The sequence below is a fragment of the Aedes albopictus genome, chromosome 1 (assembly GCF_035046485.1).
Source record: "Aedes albopictus strain Foshan chromosome 1, AalbF5, whole genome shotgun sequence".
Classification (NCBI taxonomy): Eukaryota; Metazoa; Arthropoda; class Insecta; order Diptera; family Culicidae; genus Aedes; species Aedes albopictus.
In genome coordinates, this window is record NC_085136.1 from 287,423,441 (window position 1) to 287,432,482 (window position 9,042).

Sequence of the window (9,042 nt, forward strand, 5' to 3'; positions counted from 1 at the left end):
TTCGGTTTGCGCTCCATTCGGCGAACCCACATCCTCCCTCACATGTATGGCGGCGTCCGTCCGGATTAGACGACACTTATTAATAGAAAACGGTGGTTGGTGGTCGGCGAGGACGACGATGGCGACAAAGTGTCTTGATTGGACCGCCTCCCAACACGTTGTTGCGTTGCGATGGTTGTAAGGAAAGCATCTTTTGTTGCTCGCTTAGAAACCAGTAGAAGCAGCACGCTGGCTGCTGCTATACAGATGCCACTTATTGACCAATGGGATTTGGATCAGGATAAAGCAGGGTCGGGTACCGTAGAACGAGATAAAGTTGATCGCTTTTTTGTCGTTATTTTGCCGAATCACTTTTCTGAAACTGTTAAGCAATATACAGGGGATGCCCGAAATGTTTGGGATATACAAATTTTTTTTTTCTCTCACAAAAAAAAATCAACATGCTGTAACTTTTCATAGAGTGCATCAAAGAATCTCAAATTTTGATTGTTTGTCCCTATTATATGTACACCATTTGTAGCAAGTACGCTTTTGCATTCATAATGTTTCACTGTAAAAATCTTATTATATATGTTTTTTTATTTTCATCATTAAAATGCATGTAAATTCGTTTTCTAAATTTATTCATGTATCTAATCACCGCTACACAAGATCAATCATTTCTGCTTCTAAGAGTTGCATCTGACATACGGTCTATTTCTGAGTTCCCAACTACCAGTTACACGCGCTAAACTTCTGAGACCCAAGCCAACCGCGCGTCATGATGCTAAACGAAATTATCCATTTAGCGGGCAACAACCTGCGAAGGCTTCCTTTGAAGATGCATTGACCTTTGCATTTCGGCTCTGAGCAATCCGTCCAAACTACGGAGAGAAACTTGACTGGGGGGAATTGAATAGACTGACAGAAAGAGATGTCGCGAGGTCACCTAAATTACGTGTGCACAATTGCGAGCAGTTAATGATCGGGAATCTACCTTCGGGCAGATTCGCGACCTTCAGAGATGATGACCCTGGAAACGCGACTATCTGAGGCTTCCTTCAATTTCAATCAGCCACTTCGATTCGATCCGTGGAAGAGGCAAAAGTGGTCGGAAATTTTGTGCCGCGTCGTGGTGTAATTTGGAAGGTAGTGACGATATGGTGGCCCTAGTTAGATAGTAATTAATTACTTTTCCCTTTAGATAGAATTCGACATAGCGAAATTGTAGTCGATTAAGTGGCGGCAAAGTGCGTGAATTGAGTGCGTTTAAGGTAATGTGTGCTATAGACCGTATTGCGAAATGTGTCCCAACCATGTGCGTGCATATTCCATTCAATAGGTTCGTGGCAGCCGGGCATTTGCCGTTACACCACCATCCCACTAGAGACCGCTTTTGACCCCATCGATCGGCATCGAAGGTCCCGGGGCACACGTGGCCGAAAGAGGGCCGCGTCTCGTCAAAAATCGCGCCCTGGACAGGCAAGCCCAATCAGTTTTATTCCCGCTCCGAACGACGGGGAAACCGCCAACAACCAACGACAACGAATACGTTTTGTTGCGCCGTACGTACGCATGTGCCGCGTACTCGCGTAAGCCCACGCGCCGAGGGTGAGAGAGAGAAAATCCGTAGGTGACGCTTACAACCGTGAGCGAAGTGGGCCGGAGTAAGCCAAGAAGCTCCGCGTGCCGCCGCCATCTCCTCACATTCCATCGAAGACCACGTAAACCCTAGGTAGTGAGTACTTGCATGCATTTCTCTGTTTTGTGATTGTCCATGCGCATGAGACGTTCTCATCACAACCAACCAGTGTATCCATGAATGGTCCCGGTACCTCCAATCTCATGTACCGAAAGACACCGATCGAGTATGACACACGCACGCACGCTGGTCAACAGTGGTAAAGGTCGCACACACTAGATAGGACAGTTTGTCGAAGATAGGGAAAGGGAAGAGAAGATAAGACCTAGGCTAGCTACGAGAACGAATGTAGGGAATAAACAGATCGAAATAAAACTCTCTTGATGTTTGTGTGAAAGCTTCATGTGTTAAACTTAATGATCGAATAGGAAGACATTTGTACCGTTTGCTATACTGCTGTTCGTCGTGAAGTTGTTTGGTAGCGCACCAGATTAGATTCGCAATTACTGTTTAAAGGGGGTTCTCATATCGTTTCGGGTACGTTCAGATCGTCGTTCTTTGTTGATTTTGTGGAGTAGTCAGCTCCGATTCTGGCTAAGATTACTTTCCAATTGGATACGTATCGTTCCGTTGAGATGAGAGAAATTGAGCCGATGATGAGAACCGTTGCGTAGCGTTCAGCATTTCAAAATTGGCATAGTGCATGTGTAAATTTGGGGATGTCTGTGATATGACCACTAGGGCAGTTCGGATTTCAAACATGTTGAAAATTCAAAGCTCCCATGTGTTCATTACAATCCTTGGTGCAAAACTAGAGTCCTGTCAAATTTTCAGCCATTTTGGTGGTCATTTAATGGTGGCCCAAAAGCAAAATAGGTTTGTATGGGAATTACTATGGAGAATTTTCAAAAAATGTTCTCCACCCTGTGGAGCATTCACACATGGATAAAGTCATAGGGTCAAAGTCAAATTGAATTTTTCAGATCTCAATGATGAATGTTGCCGAAGACCGGAACTTATTTCGACAATCGACAAAAAAGATATTAAACAAATTCCCACTCGCATGCGCATCTTCACACACGATGTCCTGCAAGGTGTGCAAGAAGCTAACACGCATACTATGATTGCGTGTCAAGCGAGTCGGTCGAGCTGTGGTCTTCTGTTTAAGCATGCATGGATGAATATTGATTAATAACTTCTGTCTCGTGAGTCGAAATGAGTTGCGGTCTTCGGAAACATTCATCATCGAGATCTGAAGAACTCAATTTGACTTTGACCCTATGACTTTACCCATGTGTGAATGCTCCACAGGGTGGAGAACATTTTTTGAAAATTCTCCATAGTAATTCCCATACAAACCTATTTTGCTTTTGGGCCACCATTAAATGACCACCAAAATGGCTGAAAATTTGACTGGACTCTAGTTTTGCACCAAGAATTGTAATGAACATATGGGAGCTTTGAATTTTTAACATGTTTGAAGTCTGAACTGCCCTAATGACCACGCATAGCGTGAGGTAAATTGGATTTAAGGCAACCAGTCAGCTTCCTCCCCGATTTCGGGTAACATTGACCCTATCCTCTGGATAGTCTCAGGCCGGGCAAACCTTTAACTGCTGGATGGTCTCCTCAAGGAGTGGCGCTTAAGCCATCCATTTTAAAAGGGAAGCTAGACGGGTTGGCGGGTTACATTTGGCGCCCAACAATACAAGGCATTTTTTGATTTTGGTGTAACTGGAAAGTGAAAATTTAATTTTGTATTTTGTAGTTATATTTGTATGTAAAATTTGTCTAAGGGAACGTGACTTGTTTAACTTATTTATCTTCTAGGAATTTCTCAATCTTTGTACAATTATTTGTTTATTTTCTATTTTTTTATTAGTGTATCGTTTATTTCAACAAACGTGATTAGTTTGATTAATTTACATTATACATAATTTAATATTTCTCATTTGCTTATTTATGTATATGTAGTTCAATTATTTCATATCGACATTTATACAAGTATTTTTCTTATTTATTTTTTGCTTAAGTTTTTTTTTTTCATATTTAAACGCTATTGAAACTGTAATAGCCTCTCTGACTTATTTTTCGTTAAAGCAACTCGTGTCTTCTTTGTATATTGTGCGGTTGAACTTTGCTCATTTGTCTTCTGGTGGTAAGTTACAGTACAAATATACAAATCGATCAATATGAATCGATCATTGCCGAGAGCAGAAGATCTCAATTTAGAGGAGATCGATTACGAATTATCAATTCGTGATCAACCAGAAGACGTTTTCAAACTAGATATACAAGCGAAACAAAGACATTTGAGACTTCTGTTCAAATCCGACCAAAAGGAAGGAAGGAACTATAGGTCAAATACCGACATACTAGACGAAGCGGAACATATCAGTGCGAGAATTGATAATCTAGAAACGGCTCTGTCCAGAAAGGTAGAGCCAAAATATGAGTCGAGAGTAATACACTATTATTATCGGGTTAAGAGGTGCATCGCGGGTACTGAAGAAGGGAAAACACTGCGGAGAGAACTTAGTCGTAGGATTGAGAAAATTATGCAATACTACCAGTTCGGTCCTTCGTTGTCACCGTTTAAAGAACGAATCAACAATATTCTCCAAGAGACAGAGGGGGCCGTAGGGGTAGCTGGTCAGATCAGTCCTAATATTTCGATAGGGAAGCCTGCGTCCGACAGTGCAGTGCATACCGGCCGAGGTAAAACTTCGGAATTAGGATTTTTGAGTCCGTTAGGGGCTGTACCAAAGCGAAGCCTTCAAGACCATGGTCATCGTGAGCAGGTAGATAGGTCTGTGGTAAAAGATACCATTGAGGTATCGCGCACGGAATGGGAGGAGATGAAGAGAGCTTTAGCCGAATTGACGAACTCCAGGAACAGCGACCAGGCAAGAGATAGGGTGAGCAGGATTCCGAACGTGGAAGACAGACTGATCCGTCCACCGAACAACCCAGGGACTCACCAACGCTGGACTGATCACCAGCCGAAAAGTTATGTGGACGAGGGGAACGATAGCGATTCAGAGGAGGAACTTCCAGTCAGACCACATTGCAGACAGAGCTTGAGAGTGGACGGGAACCGACTCAACCGCGATAACTACGAGGGCTCACTGTATGATTTCGATAGTGGAAGCGGTGGACAGGCACGATTTCGGCGAGAGGCCAGAGGCGGTCGACATGGACGGGATCGAGGCCACGGACGGGTTGAGAAGTGGAAGCTTAGATTCTCTGGAGATTCTCGAGGAATGTCGGTTGAGAACTTCCTCTACAAAGCGTCAAAACTGGCAGAGCGCGAGGAGGTGTCGGAGGATATTCTGCTTAGAGATATCCACATGTTGCTGGAGGGAGCTGCATCGGACTGGTTCTTCACTTACGTTGATGACCTGGTCACGTGGGAAGACTTCAAGAACGGTATCACCTACCGTTTCGGAAATCCCAACAAGGACCAGGGAATTCGCTCGAAGATACAGGAGCGGAAGCAGCAGCGAGGGGAGTCGTTTATAGCTTTCGTCTCGGAGATCGAGAAGTTGAACCGGATGTTGTCCAAGCCGTTGTCCCGTAGACGGAAGTTCGAGGTCATTTGGGACAATATGCGGCAACACTATAGGTCGAAAATCTCGATCGTACCAGTAAGGGACCTGCAGCATCTGATCGATCTGAATTACCGCATTGACGCCGCAGATCACCAATTGCACCAACCGGTGGCAGAGCACTTCGTGCGCAGACCAGTCAACCAGATAGAAGCCGCCGAAGAAGACACCGAGGACGAAGAGCTACAGGAAGCGATGATTAACCACGTTAGGGGACAACAGCAGAGAAGACCGGCTCAGCGGGAGCAACTACCGAATCGGCAGGAGCAGAGCGCCGCTACAGGTCTATCAGGATTAATGTGTTGGAACTGCCAAGAAGCAGGTCATGGTTGGCGACAGTGTCCAAGACCGCGTAACATCTTCTGTTACGGGTGTGGAAACCTCGGAAGAACGATTAGGTCTTGTGAACGTTGCGCTAGACCACTAGCCGTTCCGAAAACTGGACTACAGGGAAACCTAGGAAGGGGTGCAAACCAGGGGAACTGAGCATCCCTGTATCAAAGGTGGTTCCCCAACAGCCATTGGATCCTTTCTTACAGGTGTACCACATTAGGATTAGGGTAAGCAAATGTCCACACATTAGGGTGAAAATTTTTGATTTCGAGACCGAGGCATTATTAGACTCAGGGGCAGGCATTAGTATTTTGAATTCAATGGAATTGGTGGAGAGATTTGGGTTGAAGTTGCAGCCAGCAGCCATTCGAGTGGCCACTGCGGATGGTTCTAATTACGCGTGTCGGGGCTTCGTGAATATGCCATTCACGTACAAAGAAGTCACGAAGGTGATTCCGACTATCGTAGTGCCAGAAATTTCGCGGGAGATAATTTTAGGCGCGGACTTCTGGGACGCGTTTGGAATTAGGCCGATGATCGATTTAGGGAAAGGCCCAGAGACCTTGGAAACTGTTCCTAGTCAGCCGGGTGAAGCCGCCATCTGTTTCACCGTAGAGCCTACAGGCGAGTTACCGGTAGCGACACAGGAAGAAGAAGATGAGACGTTGGATATTCCAGTGTATGAAGGGCCAACGGAAGCGATTCCGGATCCCGAGACCATTGAGACGGAGCACAACTTGACAGCGGATGAGAGACGTCGTTTGATGGACGTGATCAAGGGGTTCGAGCTAACAGCAGCGGGGAAGTTAGGCAGAACGAGCTTGATAGAGCACGAGATCGTCCTGAAGGAAGGTGCGAAACCACGGAATCCGGTGATGTACAAGTGTTCTCCGTACATGCAAGAGGCGATAAAGAAGGAAGTAGAGAGGTTCAAGGCTCTGGACGCAATCGAGGAATGCTACAGTGAGTGGACCAACCCACTGGTACCAGTGCCGAAGAAGAACGGGAAGGTCCGGGTCTGTTTGGACTCCAGGAAGATCAACAAGTTGACGGTGAAGGACTCATACCCTATGAGAAATATGCAAGACATCTTTCGGCGTTTAGGGAAGGCTAAGTACTTCTCCGTCATAGACTTGAAGGATGCATATTTCCAGATTCCGCTTAAGGAAGAGAGTCGGAACTATACGGCATTCAGGACTACGGAAGGGATTTTCCGCTTCAAAGTTCTACCGTTCGGTGTGATCAACGCGCCATTCACTATGTCGCGGTTAATGGACAGGGCTCTGGGGTTTGACCTCGAACCGCAGGTATTTGTGTACCTCGATGACATAGTCATCGCTACCGAGACGCTGGAGGAACACCTACGACTGCTGGAGATTGTAGGTGAACGTCTGAAACGGGCAGGCCTAACAATATCTCTGGAGAAGTCACGTTTTTGCCGGAGACAAGTGATGTACTTGGGCTACCTGTTGAATGAGCACGGAATAGCGATTGATAGTAGTCGAATCCAACCAATTCTGGACTACGCGAGGCCGAGAACCCAAGAGGACGTACGTCGGTTGCTGGGCCTGGCAGGGTTTTACCAGCGCTTCATCAAAGACTACAGTAGGGTAACGACACCGATAACGGACTTGCTCACGAAGGAGAACAAGAAGTTCAACTGGACCAAAGAGGCCGAAGAAGCGTTCCGTGACCTCAAGTCGGTTTTGACGTCGGCGCCTATCCTGGGGAACCCAGACTTCGGCAAGGTCTTCACGATAGAGTCGGATGCATCAGATAGAGCAGTAGGAGCGGCATTGGTGCAGGAGCATGAAGGGGTTACCAAGGTGATCAGTTACTTCAGTAAGAAGCTTAACAGGACTCAAAGGCGGTACTCAGCAGTCGAGAAAGAATGTCTAGGTGTTCTATCGGCGATACAACACTTCAGACACTACATCGAAGGCACTAAGTTCCGTGTGGTAACCGATGCGAGAAGTCTCCTCTGGCTATTCAACATCGGCACCGAGTCGGGAAATGCGAAGCTGATGCGGTGGGCGTTGAGAATCCAGGCATACGACTTCGATCTCGAGTATAGGAAAGGAAAGAGTAACATCACCGCCGATTGTCTATCTCGGTCGATCGAAGTAGATGTACTTTCAGTGACCGGAGCCGACCCGGAATACGACGATTTGGTAGACGACATCCGAAAGGATCCACAGAAGTTTCAGGACTACCGAGTGGTAGATGGGAGGATTTTTCGGTATGTGAAGGCGACTAGTCGAGTGAGCGACCCTCGTTTTGCGTGGAAGCAGTACCCTCCGGCTGCCGAAAGGGACCAGATTGTGAAGAGACTCCACGAGAAGGCACACTTCGGCTACGAGAAGACGTTAGACGCAGTCAAGCAGAGATACCACTGGCCAAGAATGAACAGCGATGTTCGGAAGCTCTGTCGAGAATGCATGAAGTGCCAAACCAGTAAGGCAGGGAATACGAATGTGACTCCGCCAATGGGGTCGCAGAAGCCAGTGGAATACCCGTGGCAGTTCGTAACGTTAGACTACGTTGGACCGTTACCGCCGTCCGGTAAGAATAGACACACGTGCCTCCTCGTAGCGACGGACGTGTTCAGCAAATTTGTACTGGTGCAGACCTTCCGTGAAGCCAAAGCAAGTTCGTTGGGCGAGTTCGTGGAAAACATGATTTTCCGGTTGTTCGGAGTTCCTGAGGTTGTTCTGACGGATAATGGGTCGCAATTTGTCTCCAAACAGTTCAGAGAGCTGCTGGAAGCATACCATGTGTCGCACTGGTTAACGCCGGCGTACCACCCTCAGGTGAAAAACACCGAGCGTGTAAATCGCGTGATCACGACGGCAATTCGAGCTACGCTGAAGAAAGAGCACAAGCACTGGGCGGACGACATTCAGGAAATCGCAAACGCTATCCGCAACGCTGTCCACGATTCTACGAAGTACAGTCCATACTTCATCGTATTTGGACGGAACATGATTTCGGACGGGAGGGAGTACGGTCGAATCAGAGACAACTACGAGTCCATCGTTGAAGACGGGGACACGACAGTCGGAAGACGAAAGAAACTGTTCGAAGACATTAAGGCCAACCTGACTACAGCTTACCAAAGACACGCCAAAACCTACAACCTACGGTCCAATGCAAGCTTTCCTACTTACTCGGTGGGAGAAAGGGTGTTGAAGCAGACCTTTGACTTGTCTGACAAGGGGAAAGGTTTCTGCAAGAAGCTTGCACCTAAATACGAACCAGCGGTAGTACGGAAAAGGTTGGGAACTAACACCTACGAGTTGGAAGATTTGACGGGGAAGCGACTAGGGGTCTATTTTGCGACTAATTTGAAGAAGATGCTTCCTCATCTGTGCCAATCGTAGGCTAGCTTTTGTAAAGCTATGTAACTCTCTAGAGTGACCATACATCTAAAGATGAAGAAACACCTTCGGGTTCAAACATACGGACAATGCTCGACGGACT

General features: G+C 46.7%; 1 long non-coding RNA gene across 1 annotated transcript; it reads left to right on the top strand.

The window, feature by feature from the left end:
* Nucleotides 1–532: 532 nt before the first annotated feature.
* Nucleotides 533–1,430, top strand: LOC109419891 (uncharacterized). Its single transcript, XR_009997376.1, has 3 exons — nt 533–1,128; nt 1,184–1,253; nt 1,322–1,430. It is a non-coding gene; the product is annotated as an uncharacterized LOC109419891 (long non-coding RNA).
* Nucleotides 1,431–9,042: the final 7,612 nt, after the last annotated feature.